The following is an 18,005-nucleotide window of genomic DNA, read 5'->3' as shown; positions in this document are numbered from 1 at the left end:
TATTTCATTACTTGAAATTGATCTACTTAAATTGTGTATGTCCTCGTGGTCCAGTTTAGGTAATTCATATGTCTCTAGAAACCTGTTGATGTCTTTGAGATTTTCTATTTTGTTGGAGTATAGATTTTCAAAATAGCTTCTAATTATGTTTTGTATTTCATTTGTGTCTGTTGTGATATTTCCTTTTTCATCATGAATTTTAGCAATTTGAGTTTTCTCTCTCCTTCTCTTTGTTAGTGTGGCTATGGGTTTATCAATTTTGTTTATTTTTTCAAAGAACCAACTTTTTATGTTGTCAATTTTTTCAATTGTTTCTTTTGTTTCAATTTCATTGATTTCACTTCTGATTTTAACTATTACCTGTCTTCTACTACTTTTGGTGTTGCTCTGTTCTTCTTTTTCTAGGGCTGTGAGCCATAGTGTTAGGTTGTTTATTTGTTGATTTTTTTCTTCTTTTATTTAATGTGCTCCTTGAAATAAATTTTCCTCTAAGTACTGCTTTCATAGTGTCCCAGAGATTTTGATATGTTGTTTCTTTGTTTTCTTTTACCTCTAAGAATTTTTTTATTTCCTCCCTGATATCTTCTGTTATCCATTCATCATACAATAGCGTATTGTTTAACGTCCAGGTGTTGGTGTAGTTTCAGTTTTTTATTTTGTAATTGATTTCTAATTTCATTCCATTATGATCTGATAGAATACAAGGTAGTATCTCTGTCTTATTGTAGTTGCTAACAGTAGCTTTGTGGCATATTGTATCATTCATTTCAAGAATTTCTGTTTGTTTTTTTTCAGTATCTCTCTTTATTGAAATGATCTTTTGCTTCCTGCATTTGCTCTTTTAACTGTTTATTGGTGCGATCATTCAATGCCTGCATTTGCTCTTTCATCTCAGTGTTTGCTTCTCTGATCGTTTTAATTATGTACGTTCTGAACTCCCTTTCTGACATTTCTTCTGCCATGCTGTCATTGGATTTTATTGCTATATCATCTAGGTTTGTTTGGGACATTTTCTTCCCTTGTTTTCTCATATTGCTCAGGTATCTACCCCGCTAGTAGTGAAACTCTGGGATATTGCAGATTTCCTCTATTGACTAATGCTGTCACTGTAGATTTCCAATAACTCATCTCTTAGCCTTCAGTAGCCTGAAGTCTTAGAGGAACTTGATAATGTGGTGCTCCACTAGGAAGTTGCCCCTCTAGGGGTGGTGGCCTTCAGGTGGGGTACATTCCCTGCTGGTGGGCAGAGGAGCCTCCACTTGTTGTCAGGTTGTCAGTCAAAAGGGAGCCTAGACTGTAGACTGGGGCATGAGTGGTCTGGGCCTGTGTCTGTGGTTCTACTGCCCTTGTGGGAAAGCCTCTCCCAGCAGGAAATACTCACCTGGTGGGGAAGTCACACTGGGTAGCCCTCCTCTGAGAAGTTTCTTTCAGTCCAGAACTACCACCTGGGCTGGGCAGCCCTCCTGTGCAACGTCCCCAGGGGTCTGAACCCACCTCCTGGGTCGGGGAGCCTCACCCTGCACCAAACCCTCTCTCTGGTGGCCCCTCCTCCGAGGAGCTGTCTGTGGTCCTGTCCTGCCACAGGTCCTGGGACCTTCACTCTGCTCCAAAGCCTCTCACTGAGTGACTCCTCCTCTACAATGCTCCCAGTTGTCTGGGTTCACAGCTTCAGCATGAGAGTCTCACTGGGCAACTCTACCCTACAAATTTCCCTACATTGTGGGACTAACACCCCATCTGGGTAGCCTTGCCCAGTGGGAGAGACACCCCCAGTGGCTCTGAGCTGGCCCCAAGTCTCTCAGTAACTCCTCTTCTTGAATCCTGAGTCCTGGAGCAACATGAAATGCAGTCACCCTCTAGTCTGCCAACTTGAAAACTCCCAGGATTGTTAACAGTAGGTGATCTACATTTATTTTCCACTCAATATATATAACCTCTATTGATTTTCAGTAAACTAGTGCTTTCTCAAGTCTCATTAGTAAGATTGGGCAAATCTATATAATAAAAATTTAACAGACTCCTTCCACAAATCCATTTCAATATGTAACTGTGTTTTATCAACAAAACTGTATACTAAGAATTCATCAAATGTATTGCTATTTTATTCTGATTGTTTTGCTGCTAAAAATGCTAGAACATTCTGTATACATTTTCTCCATTAGGCTTCTATCTTAATGTCCATAATTGCTCTATTTCAGTGTCCCACTCCTTGGGTCAAGAAATCAATTAATTTGGTGGCTGAGAGCTTCTTGTAATAGAAAATTTCAACACATGTGGTATGGGTAAATTGTGTTTCATATAACTTTTTTTAAAATTCTGGTATTAAGAAATAATCTAAAATATATTTTCTACTTTAAAGCAACGCAGTGTTGTAATTAACTATTCTAAATCATTATTTTATTATTTTCACATTGTGTATTTGATAAATAATGAATTTGTATTGCTGAGTTGCAATACAAATCATCACCTGATATTTTTACTTAAATTTTAAATTTTAGTGTAAGCCCAGATTTAAGGTTTAATAATAGAATGTGAGAATTACTTCTCGTCATTTCCTGCCTGAAAAAAAAATTGGATAATCACACATAATATATAAACATAAAGATTTTATTTGTTTGACCTTTTCCTTGACTTTGTTTCATAAAAGAAAGTTCATCTGCTACTTATGTTTCTCATTTAACAAACTATTATAGATATATCTCTATTGTTTACCACGGGGGGCTCGTGTAATGGGGGGTGAAGGGCACAGTGTCAATAACCACCAAGACACCAGGAGCCAGGTAAAAGCAGGTGAGAGCTGCTCACTCATTTATTGTGGAAACAGCACACTCTTTTATTTGGTTCCTATCCAATCAGCGCATCAATCAGCGTGTCACATCACTTGAAATCACCAATCATTTAGTCTCCTAGAACCACCAATCATTTGAGGGTTTTGTATTTTGCACCAATGGGGATATATGACTCCACATATTTCTTGATCAGAAAATATTTTCCTGGATATTTTAAGGTATAACCTTTAAAATGTACACAATGCATTCAGTAATGGTGAAAAATGAGTTGCACCTGTTGAATATTCTCATGGTAATTTGTGCTATGAGTATTTGATTTTTTATTATAGCTTTATAGAACTGTTCAAAGTATCATATATTGTTCATTGACATCATTTGATTTTTGCATATACATTCTCACTTTTTCTTGTCTAGGGACTGTAACAATACTATATCCAATATCTGAAAAACAAAATCACTTTCAAATTGCAATTTAATTGACTATTTTTTAACAAATTCTTTTGCTATCTGAGATCTATTACATGTGTGACAACCACCCTTCACACACATTGAACACTATTTATCTATAGTCATGAAGTTTCATTTGTGGAAATGCATCCATTAGCATATTTCATTTTTTTCTTCCTTTTAAGATTTCTTTTATAAATTGCTTTTAATTTATTGGTAATGCATTGGAAAGCTGTTATTTGAGTTTCGTTCCCTAAACACTGTTTATCTTTCCAAAGTATACTACCGATTTTTTCAAGAATTTTCATGGGACTTTTTAGAAGATTAATATTAATATGTTTGAAGCACTGAGATTTTAAAACTAAAGGATACACTACACTATCATAATAAGAATGTTTAATGAATAATCCAATGAAATATGTTAAACAGGACTTTGGTTTTAGAGATTCCAACAACCTAGCCCAATGGGAAATTGAAACAGACAATATGTAGTGATCAGAAGAGTTAATATTAACTTTCAAAAGAAATTTTTAAAATATGTATCCTGATGAGCAAGTGAGTAAATAAAAGCAAATCCTGATTTCATATTTAAATTTGTATATTGATGTGGAATCAAATGTTTACATGTTTGTTTCTCTTCACAGGGTCTATATACCAAAGAAAAAATACACACTTTTTGAATAATTATGACATGGTTGTGATGTAAAATTAATATTTTTTAATCAGAGGATTGTTATGAAGTTCAAGTGAGATAATGCACCTATAGACACTATGCACCAGATATATACATAAGCATTAAGTAAATTATATTAATGTTATTACTCTCATTAGTTTTCTCAGTATTTAATTTTAAGAAAAATTATCATAAAATAGACAAGGGAAATTTTTGGCATGTAGTGGTTATGTCTATCCTATAATACTTGTCCATTTTTTTTTCTAGTTCTCATACACAGGGGTTATAACTAGTATATGATACCTAGTCTATGATACCTGCCTTTGTTTTTGTTGAATAATTATTGCACATCAGGGCCATGGCTGACATATGCTCTCTTTTAAAAAATATTATTCATGCTCATTATTAAAAATTAGAAGAAATATCTAATAAAACTTAAAATTTAACTCCCACAGGACTCCCATTTTAGTATTCTTTATTAACAACTCGCCTTGAACACCTTGCTCCATATATTTCTTCATCCTTCTTCACAGTGTAATAACTCTTTAAGTGAAGATCTCTAAAGTAAATATAAATATATGAACATTAATATTTTCAAATTTATTTCTACTCTTATTAAATTATTTTTCTTACATTGTCTCATGCAGTACCCCTTAACAAATTATGAAGCAAATTTAATTGCAGTTTCTGTATCTCGGATTATTATGAGATTAATAGTATAATCCACATGAAAACACTCTTTACTGCCTGAAAGGTAAATAAGAATTAAGCACAGTTGACTTAGATATTTGTCCCATTTGTAAAATATTTTAAAGTAAATTGTGTGTATAGGTATTTAAAATAGAGAGACTTGCTCCTTTCAGTTGAGAGATGATGCAGAAAGGGTAAAGGGTAATAATTTATCTTGGCAGTCTCTACTTATTCACTCATTAGATAACTGGTTTTACCAAATTAGTTTATGTCCCCTCATATCTACCTGTGGGCAAAGAAGTTCAAATTTTATTTATACACACACATACAGACACACACGTACATACATCACACACACACACACACGTACATACATCACACACATAAAAATATACTTCTGTGGGATGAAACATTTTCTTTTTTTACCATGTGGGATTAATCTCACTTTCATATCTCTTTCATAAAATAATTTACCATGAACCTCCATCATGGTGAAATTAATTACTAATTCATTATAAAATCCAAATGTTATCAGTGCAAATTTTGCTCAATGCCTTTGAACATGTTATGAACTGACATTGTAGCTACAAATATATATTTCTATTTCTGTCAAATTCCTACTTTTTAAAGACCATTTTAACTCTCAAGATTTAATGATTTTTATTTCAATACTTGAACCAATAGCTCAAGTTTTTCATTACTATACCATTTTTATAGTGATGAATGTCTGCTGCATCAAGTATTTGCTATATACACTATTTACAAATTCCAAAAACACTCACCCATTTACTTTTAGATATTGAAATAAACATCTTTCTTACATGTATGAAAGTGTCATATTAGCATTTTAATTCTGGGAATCTAAGTTAACAGAAGTAAAAAATATTTCTAACAGTTTTCTCTTTTATGACATGTGCAATTGATGATTTTAATCAAATTTACCTTTTTCATAATTCAATAAGAATTTTTGAATACTCCTAAAATAAAGAAATAATTTCAGTTTATTACTATGAATTTGGGGCACTTTTATACTGTTATGATTGTGTTTTGTTTCTATTGCCTTTTTTGTCTTAGAAATGGAGATCCTACTCTTGATAAGATTAAATTCTCTTTTGACTATTTTCCTAGCCATTTGAAGAGTTTACATCTTTCTTGACATGAATCTTTTAAATCATGGATGTTTACCTCTATTTAGGGATAAATATTGATGTGAAATTCTTATTGAATTGTAAAGATTTGCCCTAACAATAACCTGACACATAAAACTCACAATATTTTCTATGAGAAAAATGATGTAATACTGGATTTTAATAATATATAGTTAATAGAATTACTAAAAGTAATCTACTCTCAGAATATATCCTGTAAAGACAGGGGATGTAACTCACTGATAGTTTGCCTATTGTGCCCACAGCCTTGGGTTTAATTCCTAGCACTGCAAGAAAACACATACACACACACACATGCACATGCATGCACACACACATTCTGCAAATAGTTAATTCTGTTCTAATTAAAACATAAATACATTTGTATTAAGTAAACTAATTTTGAAAATGTTATACAATTTTGAAATCATATAACTGCTTCTCTTTTCATGTTACTTTGTATGTTGACAATGTTCTCTCAAAACACCTCATTTCATGCTTCCAAAGAATCTGTGGTATAGAATTAACAATTATTTATTTTATTATTACAGTTATTCATAGTCATTGGGTTCATCCTGACAAAATCATACATGTATTGAATCTGATTTTGTTTTGCATTTCCCCCTTTCCCATCCCCTCTTCTTGCAGTCATTCTCCTTGTTCCACTCTGCTGATATTCCTGTTGCTCATCTATTTATTTATATTCTATTGTTCTTTCTACTTATACTTAAAGATGAAATCCCCTGTGGTATATTTACATATTCATATAGCATCATTTTTTTTACTGAATGTTCCATGAGATATATACAAGAAAATTTGAAGCACTCTATATGCCAAAGAGTTAAGAATTAATTCAATGTAAATAATTTTTTCAACTTTTAGTAGTAAAATACTATGGTTTTGATGTGCTTTGTCCCTGTGAAAGCTCATGTTGATATTGGGGGTGACAGCATACTGAGTGACATTGAAAGGTTGAGCCTTTAACACGGATGTCTTTCTCCTGAGATTGGATTAGTCTTCATAGGAATGGATTAGTTATCACAAGAGTAGTTGGCAATAAAAAGAGAGTGACTACTTAGACTTTCTCTTGCTTCCTCTTTCCTGTGACACCTCTCTTCCACAGACACCTGATTACATTCTCCCTTTCACCATGACTTAATGTAGGGTTAGAAGTTCAACTAACACAATCTTGAACTTCCAGAACTGTGACAATATATAAATTGCCCTATCTAATCTCAGGTGTTTTGTTATAGCAACAGAAAATGGAGTAAGAATAGGAACATAAAGCATTCTCTTATTTTAATGGTGGGAAAAATTGTATCTTGTGTTTATTAAAATATTTTTACTTTTGATCTATGTTAATTAGCATATTTAACATATTATCATTTTAAATAGTAAAAAAGATGAATACATATGACAAAGTACTAATTTAACTTTACCCCTACTATTTACTGCACTGTATTTATAATTCAGAATTTTCATGATGAAAATAAAACATGACTGTGAAAATTTATAAGCTTTCATTTTTATGGATTGTCAAAATTTTTAAAACTTCTATTCTTAGATAATTATATACACACAAGGAGATATGAAAGATATATACTTAGGTTCTGTGCATCTTCCCCTAGCTCCCACTAATGTTGCAACTTACATAAATATACTATAATATCAAAAATATGTACTTGACATATGTATAGTTAACATTTGTATATTGTTACTTGGTAAAATAGAGAATGATACCATACATACTTTTTATTAAAATGTTATTTTCCATTTTACACATAGAGTACAGATGTTTTCTGGATTAGTGATTTTGAAAATGTAAGTTGTGAGCTATTTCTAAGTTGTAACATTAATACAAGTGTGTTGTCATTTGATTTTTAAAGGAAAAAATTTAATGAGTAAAAGATTTCATTGCATATGGTAAGGATGCTTCTATAGATTGTTTCACTTTGTGTGTGTGTGCCTTTATGAAGAAACTCTACAAAAATTTAAAATATTTTGTAATGCTATTTTATTTGGAAGCATTTACTTTTGCTTTGACAATCATTTAATAACATTTCAGGAAAACTTCATCCAATCAGATTGAGTAATTCAAAACTGGGCTTCAGTTTAAATGAGAATGCTAAATTTCCAGCTCTTCCTTATCCTTCAGGAAGAGTTTATTTCATTTCTGTAATGATGTTTATCTACAAATATCCCCCAAACAGTTCACATGTTAGGAAATGTACTGTTCAGAGAAGATTAGATTATGAGAGTCGTGAATTCATCAGTGGATTAATCCGTTTGGTTAATAATTTGAATAGACTACAGAATGGAAACCGTAGGAAAGTGGGAAAAGTCAGTCACTGGGGGCATTTCCTTGGGGATTATACATTGTACTGGCTCCTCCAGCTGGCTCAGCTCTCTCTCTTTGCTTCCTGGTGCCATGAACTGAGTAACTTTCTTCCCCCACACCTTTCCACCATAATATTCTGCCTCACCTCAGGCCCCAAGCAGTGGAGTTGGGAATCCATGGCCTGAATTTCTAAAACTGTGATCCCCAAATATACTTTTCTCCTCTTAGTTGTTCTTGTCAGGCATTTTGGTCACAACAATGAAAATCTAATACAGTTTCCAACTGAAAATCTCTGGTGTTACTGGGTTTCACAGGCTCTTGTCCATGATGATCCACAAAAGCTAATATTTTTGTCCTCTCAACCATCTGAGTTTGGTTGAAGTTCAACTGAACATTTAAGATACTATGATGAAATTAATCAATTTACAGGAACACACACACACACTTAACTTTCCAGTATCTCGATAGTATAGGTGGACTCTATCAAAATGTGATTGGATACTGTTCATAGTTCATGAATTAATTTTTATTATTTTCCCAAAAATGATTCTGGGAGTATTCAATGGAAATATGGGCAAGGCAGTCAATTATATGCTTAGATTCTGGTGTTTAATAGTAGAAACATAATTATTGAGGACTTACTGTGCTATACATGTTTAATTCATTTAATCCAAACAACAACCCTCTGGAACTTATTACTATTATTATCCTGATATGAGTTATGAATCTGAAACATGGGAATTATGTCAATCTTCTGGGGTTAAATTGCTAATAAATAGGGATGCAAACCAATCCAGATTGGCTTTAGAGTGTTTTCAACCATTATACTAAACTGTCTTGGGTCTCTTAGTTCCCAGATAACAGATGATTAAAAAAAAACATTACTTTTTTGAAAGAAGGCAGAGTCTCGCAGAATAATTCAGCAGTTTCAGTAGTTTAGCTCTAAAAGTTAGACTTTGAAGAAAATGAGATCAGAATTAGCGGAAAAGTGGAGGAAGATTACTCTAATGGGGGATATTGATTTGAGCAAAGCTGTCAGCATATAAATTGTGAGGTAATTTTAGAGATTAGTGAACAGAGCAATGGTGTTTTAGAAAACAAACTATATGTCTTCTCAGTTAATACCTACCCTTCAGAGCTCAGTTTAAATAGCATATCTCTGGGAAGTATTTTCTGACCTCTCCAAAATAGGTTTAATCATTCTATACTATGCTTGCATGGTCCTTTGCTTGCTTAATTTTTTATATTTGTATTTTCAATAATATTAGTAGTAGTTTATAGTTAATGAATGATTACTATATGTCAGATATTGTGTTAAGCACTTAAGAATGGCCTCATTTAACTACGTGTTTATAACTGATCCTAGACTGTGTATACCATAACAGTAGTTTTATCTCTTTGTTTTCCAGTCTATCCCTGGTGCTTTTCATATAACCTGGCACATATCATTTCTTCATATAGTTTAGTTGACTGACTAAAGAGCCACAGATGTTATTTGTACCTTTATAATTTATTCTTGGCTAACAAAGATATGTTTATTTCTAGTCCATTGACTTCCAATGTTGAGATTGTTAAATTAGTACTTTGACTAATACCAAAGTTCACTATTTTCATTGCTTCTAGAGTGCCCACATGATATTTTACCAGTTGCAGAGTTTAAACAGAGAGAAGTAAGCTCTAAGTGACCTAACTGTACTGTGTTGGGCCACAGAATCATATGTGAAGTGGCTATAACTTAAATGATTAGAATTCTGTACATGATTTTTTTTTAATTCAAAGTTAATTCAACCATGAGTTTCTTATGGAAAACTGATCTAAATGCATAGTGTTATCAAAGTTATTTTCCTGCATTTTGCTTACAAATTTGTATGGTTTCTGTGTTTGAAATAAATTTGATATAATAATAAAAAAGGTTCTGAATCCATTTAATAACCATGTGTAAAAAATAACTATTTCTTCTTATCTGTCAGCAAAATGTTTCAGTCTTGTTTTTTTCCCCTTTGACCTAGATACACCCATAGCCTGTGAGAGTTACTCTGAATTTATTTTGCAAAAATCAATATCAGTTTTCCCTTGCCTATTTCTATAGGGAATATTTTCTCTTTGCCTTCCATCTATCCACAGTAGAAACTTTAGTCAGAGATAAATAATATGACAACCTTTCCAGATTCATCTCTCAGAAAGGAAAGGGATTTTTCACATTGGATCATTAAGTTGAGATATTCTCTCCTGAGAAAAAGTTCAAACTATACTAAAAAGCACATGCTAGCTAATGTTCAAAGTAGGTTAAAATGGGTAGGTTTTAATGAACTAGTATGATGTTTGCATATAAGACACTCTTTTTAGTACTTAATCATTGACTCATAATTCAAATTCAGTAAAATACTTAAAAGTTATTAATTCCAGAAGACAAACACAATAATTTCTTACATTTGTTTAGCACATTGCAAGTTTGAAATATTTTCAAATGTGACATGAAAGCACAATTGATCCTTACATCAATGCTATGAGGTATATAATGTGAGTGTACCCAGTGTTGCATTGGGTTGTACAGTGTTCATTTCTAACCCCTTCTCTTTATTCTTTTACTCCAGAAGCAAGAAGAATTGTCTTTCCAGCCTCTTTCTTGTACCTAAGGTTGGCCCTGGGGCATAATTCTAGCCAAAAAGATGAAAGAAGGAAAAATCTAATAGCATTCTGAGAAATTTTTTTTTATTACTGATGAAAAGAGGAGCATAAATAGTTGGCGCAGCCTCTTTCTCTTATTCCTCCCTTTCTACTTGATGCCTGGAAGTACAGGAGTAGCCTACAACTCCATGGTAATGATGTTGAAACAAAGTTAGAAAAACTTTGCTTTCCTTAATTTTTGGTTGATTGTGTAAAACAGTATCTGCAACTGTACATTTTCAGATACTTTGTTATTATTGTGAGGGAAGATAATGCTATTTGGCAGCCCCACAATTATTCAGGTACTCTGTTGCTTGCTAATAAATTTCTACATAATGGTGTTGAATTCATCACCATTTATTTGAAGAGGAAAATGAAAAATTAATTAAATGACATTCCCATTAATTTAAAAGTAATGATTTTTAGCTTTTTATAGATTTCAATATGCTAATACACTAAAATATGTTACAGGAGAACTTAAATATGAAAATGAAAATTGTTTTACTTTTAAAAATATAACAAATCTGATTGGAAAGATCTCCACACTCCTACAGAGAAAGTCACTGTAATTTTCTGGAGTTTAATCTCTGGCAATTTCCAGAGTTATAAAAACTCTTAAGTATGATAATCATTTCAGAGAATATGGGTACATTCCCCCATATTTAGAGTTCTTTTTTTTTCAGTGCTGAGGATTGAACCCAGGGCCTTATGCTTGCAAGGCAAGCACTCTACCAACTGAGCTATCTCCCCAGCCCTAGAGTTCTTATTCTAATGATGAGAATAAAATGGCACATTTTATTAAATTCACCAATATGTGCCTATGAATTATTTCTAGTTTGGGCTACTAGGAACAGTAATTCTCTGAGAATTCTTTTCAATATCTCCTTGCACACACAAACATAGACTTTCCTATGCAATTTATTTAAGAGTAGAATTATAGTGCTATAGAGTGAGTATATATTCAATGGTTATTAGATAATACTCAACCATTTACTAAAGTGGTTGTATTAATTGCACACTGCCACCAGTAGAGTATTATAATCTCTCTGTTTCTAAATAAGCTTTTCATTATTGGATATTATCAGATTTCTAAAATGTTGCCAATCTGGAATGTAGGCAATGATCTTGAACTGTGGTTTTAATTCACATTTTCTTTATTACCTATAAGATTGAACAACACTTCATATATTTCTTAAGCATATGAAATTCTTCTGCTTTTAAGGTACTATTCAAAACTTTGTTCATTTTTATGGACTTATCTTCTTGTTGATTGGTAGCATACATATATACTCATTATTCTTGGTAGTTTTGACTACAAAATCAACATTAACTCCAACTTAGTGAATACTGAAAATGCAGAGTTAGGGTCCTGTGAGCCTCTCATCACATTTCCACCAACTGAAATGCCATTTGCATTGTGTAGGTTAATTCACCAATGTCTTTCAAGGCAGTCTCATCAGTGTTGGAAACCTGCTCATTGAATTACTCTTTTCCTGCATAACACTTGAAAGTTTCTTTAAATTGTCTTTTGCAGCATCCTAATCTGCAGAAATTACCTCACCAAAAATTTTAATATTTTTCACATTTTATTGCCATTTGATCCCTGCCAGGAAGTCAGCACTTATAGATAAGGGCTTAATATTTTCTTGCCCCTAGGTAAAGTAACTGTGAATTTCTTTGACTTTCAGCATCACAGCACTGCTATCCACCAGGCTTTTATCAGTTGGCCATTATCTTATAAATTCAAACATGAGCCACTTTTCCATCTTTTCCATAGTTTTGACACACACCATAACTATTACCTTAGCCACTTTTGGAGTAGCCTCACCTAAAATTTGGCAAATTTTCTTCCACATTATCAATTCATTAACATTGAACTTAATAGTCAACATCATTATAATGTATGCCTGAATGAAAATTACCTACTACTTGTATTGTCTCCAAGGCACATCACAGCATTCTTTAATTTAGTAATGCTAGATGATATGTAAGCACTGTGCTTGGGAACCATTTTAAATAGCACAATCACTAACAAAAAGCAAAAAATAAACCAAAAAAGCAAAAACATGGCACTTACATGTATCAAAACATCACAAGATTGGAGAAAAGGAAAGCTATCTATTTATGAATATTGATCATATACCCTGCTACTTTGTTCTTTTCATTTATCAGCTCCAGAAGTCTTCTGTTTGGGTCTTTTAGATAGGCTCATGTCATCAGGAAACAGTTTGACTTCCTCTTGTTTTATATGTATCCTTTTAATTTCTTTCTCTTGCAAAATTACTCTTGCTAGAATTTCAAGAACTGTATTGAACAGGTATGGTGAAAGTGGACATCCTTGTCTTGTTCCTGATTTTAGAAGAAATGCTTTCAATTTTCTCCATTCAGTATGATGGTGACTTTGGGTTTGTCATACATAACTATCATGTTGAGGTCAGTTTCTTCCATCCCTAGTTTCTACAACATTTTGAACATGAATGGGTTCTGGATTTTATCAAAGACCTTTTCTGCACTTACTGAGATGATCAAATGGTTATTGTCCTTAAGTATATTTATGTGGTGAGTTACATTATTGATTTGTTGATGTTGAACCAATCTTTCATCCTTGGAATGAAATGTTGGAGGCCGCTGCCCTGTAGGGCCCGCAGTGGTGTCTGGCCTCGCCCTATGGTGCCAAGAAGCCCAGCTGCAAGTACTTTCTCTTGGCTGACTGATCTCCTCCGCGTCCGTGTTAGCTCGTGATCAGTACGTGTCTTCATTACCCACCATTAAGTCTCCACGTGCCAAACACCTGACCCATTAAGGTGATTGGCTGTTATAGCCCATAAGGCTGCATATTTTGCCTGGCGGGGATAGCAAGGCAGAGCAAGCAAGGCAGAGCAAGCAAGGCAAGGAGGGCAGGCAGCAGTTGCGGGATGAGAAAAGAGGAGAGGCGGCTGCGGCGCGATGAGAGAGGAAGAAGAGAGAAGTGGCAGCTGCACGAGAGAAAAGAAGGAGAGAGAAAGCTGCACGACAAGAGAAGAAGGAGAGAGAGAGCTGCACAACAAGAGAAGAAGAAGAAGACGTCGGCGGTGGAGGAGGAGGAAGAACCAGGCACTGGGCTCAGAAGCTCTCCCATAAAAATAAAGACCTTAAAACTTCATTTGAGAGCCGAGTCTTCACTGTACTCGCTGGACGAGGCAATGAAATCCACTTGATCTTGATGTACAATCTTCTTAAAGTGTTTTTGGATATGATTTGGTAGTTCATCATGGATATTGGCCTGTAGTGTTCTTTCTTTAATATGTCTTTAACTGGTTTTGATATCAGGGTTACATTGGTTTCATAGAATATATTGGAGGATGAGAGAGCCTATAGAATGAGAGAAAATCTTTTCCAGCTAATTCTCCAACAAGGGATTAATATCTAGAATATATGAAAAACTTCAGAAAAATAGAGTGAAACAGACATTATTACCTCATGTATGTGTATGCCTGCATGACCAATGTTATCCTGAAATATGTTTAATCAGAAAATTGAGAGATTACACTCCATCGAAATGTATAAATGCATTGTATTGCCATGTAGAACTAATTAGAACAAATAAAAACAATAAATGGGCAAAAGAACTAAGCAGACAATTCTCAGAATAGGAAATACAAATGGTCAACAAATACATATATATATAAATGGTTCAACATCCCAAGAAATTAAGGATATGCAAATCAAAACTATATTGGGCTATCATCTCCAGTTAGAATGGCAATCATCAAGAATACAAATAATAATGAATGCTGGTGAAGATGCAAGTGAAAAAGGTATACTCATACATTGTTGGTGAGACTGCAAATCAATACAAACAGTTTGGAAAGCAATATGGAGATTCCTCAAAAACTAGGAATAGAAACACCATATGACCAAGAAATACCACTCAATGGCATATCCTAAAGAAGTAAACTAAGCATACTGCAGTGATACAGGCATATCAGTGTTCACAGAAGCACCATTCACAATAGGCAAGTTATGGAACCAGTCTAGGTGTCCATCAATAGATGAATGGATAAAGAAAATGTATCGTACATATGTGTATGTGTGTGTATTTTGTGTATATGTATATATATATGTGTGTGTGTGTATTTTATGGAATTTTACTCAGCTATAAAAGAAGAGTGAAACTATGTCATTTGCTGATATATGGATAGAACTTGAGAACATAATGCTAAGTAAAATAAGCCAAACTTGGAAAGTCATGAGTTGAATATTTTCTCTCATATGCAGAAGCTAGAGCAAAATAAGGGGAATAAATGGAAGATGAGGCATCCCATGAAAATAGAAAAGTGATCAGTGGAGTAGAAGAAAGGGGAAGGAAGGAAGGATGAGAAAAGGAGGAATGGTATAATGATTCTGACTAAACTCTCCTATCTACATATATGAATATATCACTGTGAATTTCACCTTTTGGTATATCTATTATACACTAACTTTAAAAAAATCAATAAAAGGAATACCAGTAGAGTAGAAAAAAGGGAAAAGAGGAAGGGAGGATTAATTTGTTTAGCTTGCTTATTCTAATAATTCATCTCTATATTATTCTGTATTTTATATGTATAATCTAAAAATGTGTGTATGATTTCTTCTTTTCTCCTAATTAATGAATTTAACTATCAAGTTGGCAAGGATCTCAGTATAAAAGTTAAATTGAAGTGATGGTAGTGGAATTTTTGTGCTAGATTTCAAATGGACATTGTCCAGGGTAATTGTTTCTTGTTTCTGTCAGTTTTCAGATACAAGAAGTCATTTTATTAAAATCTGGCTAAGTACTTTTATTAATAACCCATGATTAATTTTAGAAATTGTTTCACTACACTTACTTGACAAGTATATGCTATTACTCTTTCAATATGGTAACACAGTACAACACAAAGACAATAATTTTAATGTAAAACAAACCCAGCAATTCTGAAATGACTTTACAGTCTAAGATGTTTTGTAATTTTTTGTGCTGTGAATATTTTGAGACTCTGCATGTATACATTTGCAGGATATTCATGCCTCAACTCCAGTCTAATCACAGTTTTCCTTATACAACTTTCCTTATATAACTTCTACTAGAATTTGTAAACAAGGCGTTGTTAGACTCATAGAATGAGCTGGGAATTGTTCCATTTTTTTTTCCACTATTGGTAATAACAATTTGTATATTGCTAGAATTATTGCTTTCCTGAATATTTGTTAGAACTACAATGAAGCTTTTTGCACCTGCAGCTTTCAATTTAGTGAGAATTTTATTACTAATGCAAATATTTTAATAATAATACAACTATTTAATTTTAAATTATGTGTGAGTCATATTTGGTTATTTATAGATTTTAGGAATTTATAAATTTTATCTCAATATTCAATGTATTGGCTTAAAGTTGTTCATGTTATCTTTTATTATTTTGTTAGCATCTTAAGGGACTATGGCAATGTTGTGCCTTTCATTCTTAGTATTTTGGGCAGTCATTTATTGACCTATTAAAATCAAGTATTTTTGGAGAACTTTTAGATTTACAATGAAATCATAACAATATTATAGAGTTCCTTTGTACTCTGTACCCTGTTTCCCAAATTATTAACATTTTATATTATTATTATACTTTTTTGACTAAAAAAATCAATATCAACTTTACAATTATGAAGTAAAATTCAATTTTTATTCACATTTTTCTACTTATCACACAATGTCCTGTTCTGTTGTAAGATCCAATCAAAAATATCAAATAACTGTTATTTGTCATGTCTTTGAGAATCCTATATGTGGTTGCAGTTTATGGGACATACTTTCTTTCCTTTTTTTTTTTTTTGATACTAGGAATTTAACCCAGGGGCACTTAACCACTGAGCCACATCCCAAGGCATTTTTAATTTACTTAAGGCCTCACTAAGTTGCTGAGGCTGACTTTGAACTTGTGATCCTTCCAAGTCGCTGGGATTACAGATGTGCCCCACTGTGCCCAGCAGACATTCTCTGTTTTCAAAAGCAGTGTTATGAGGGATACTGATCAGGTATTTTATAGAATGTCTGTCTCCTAGGATTTGTCTGATACTATTCTTGTGATTAGACTGGAGTTGAGGTATGCATTAACAATATTATTTATGAATTTTGATGTTGACCTTCATCACATGGCTAAGGTAGGGTATTTTCCACTTTCTCCATAGTAAAATTACTTGTATTCCTCCTTTTTATTACATATTCTTTGAAAGAAAATCACTATACGTATCCTCCTTAGGGTATATAGTTACACTAAAGAATGGGGACTTCTGCTCTGCCTCCTTCATGGTGGAATATTTCCACAAGTTAGTTGGAATTCTAGGGAGGAAATGTGTCTCTTCTCTTACATTTGTGCAGGGGATTAACTAATCCCCTTATTTAGTTACATGGAGATTCATGAATATTTATTTATTTTATACTTTGGGTTACAATAAAATGATACTTTCTTTTATTGCTCAAATTGCTGTTACTTTGAGAACTAGGAGCTCTAATATTTAGCTCCTGTGTCCCTTTGACATTCTCTCATTATGGGGTGTGTGTGTGTGTGTGTGTGTGTGTGTGTGTGTGTGTGTGTATGTGCTATTTTTGTAAGCACTTTCTTACTTTCTGGATGTAAAATATAAAACAGGTTCCTCTTGCATATTTCCTACTCCTGTCCTAAAATCAGTCATTTGTTCAAAGATCCCTGGCTTCTTGTATTGGGAGAATGCTATTAGAAATTAAGATCTGAGTAATAAGTCTTCTAATTTCTTCTGGGTTGCCACGTCTAGGCTATCAGCTTTCAGAGAATAAGAAAATGTGTTTATACTCACTGGTTCATCTATAGATATGTTATGGTTTGGATGTGAGGTGTCCCCAAAATTTCACATGCAAGACAATGCAGAAAGGTTTAGAGGTGAAATGATTGGGTAATAAGAGATTTAACCCATTCAGTGAATTAATCCCTGGTGGGATTAACTTAATAGTAACTGAAGGCAGGTTGTGTGTGACTGGAGAAGGTAGGTCATTGGAGGCATACCTTTGGGGTATATATTTAGTATCTGGTGAGTGAAATCTCTCTCTCACTGCTTCCTGACCATCATGTGAGCTGCTTTCCCTCTGCCACACTCTTACATCATGATGTTTGACCTCATCTTGAACCCTGAGGAATGGACCTAGCTGTCTATGGACTGAGACATCTGAAAATGTGAACACTCAAACTTCTCATCCTAAAATTATTCTTGTCAGGTCTTTTAATCAC

The sequence above is a fragment of the Sciurus vulgaris genome, assembly GCF_902686455.1.
Source record: "Sciurus vulgaris genome assembly, chromosome: X".
NCBI lineage: Eukaryota > Metazoa > Chordata > Mammalia > Rodentia > Sciuridae > Sciurus > Sciurus vulgaris.
The sequence above is the reverse complement of the archived record's forward strand: the minus strand, read 5'-3'. Positions refer to the sequence as shown.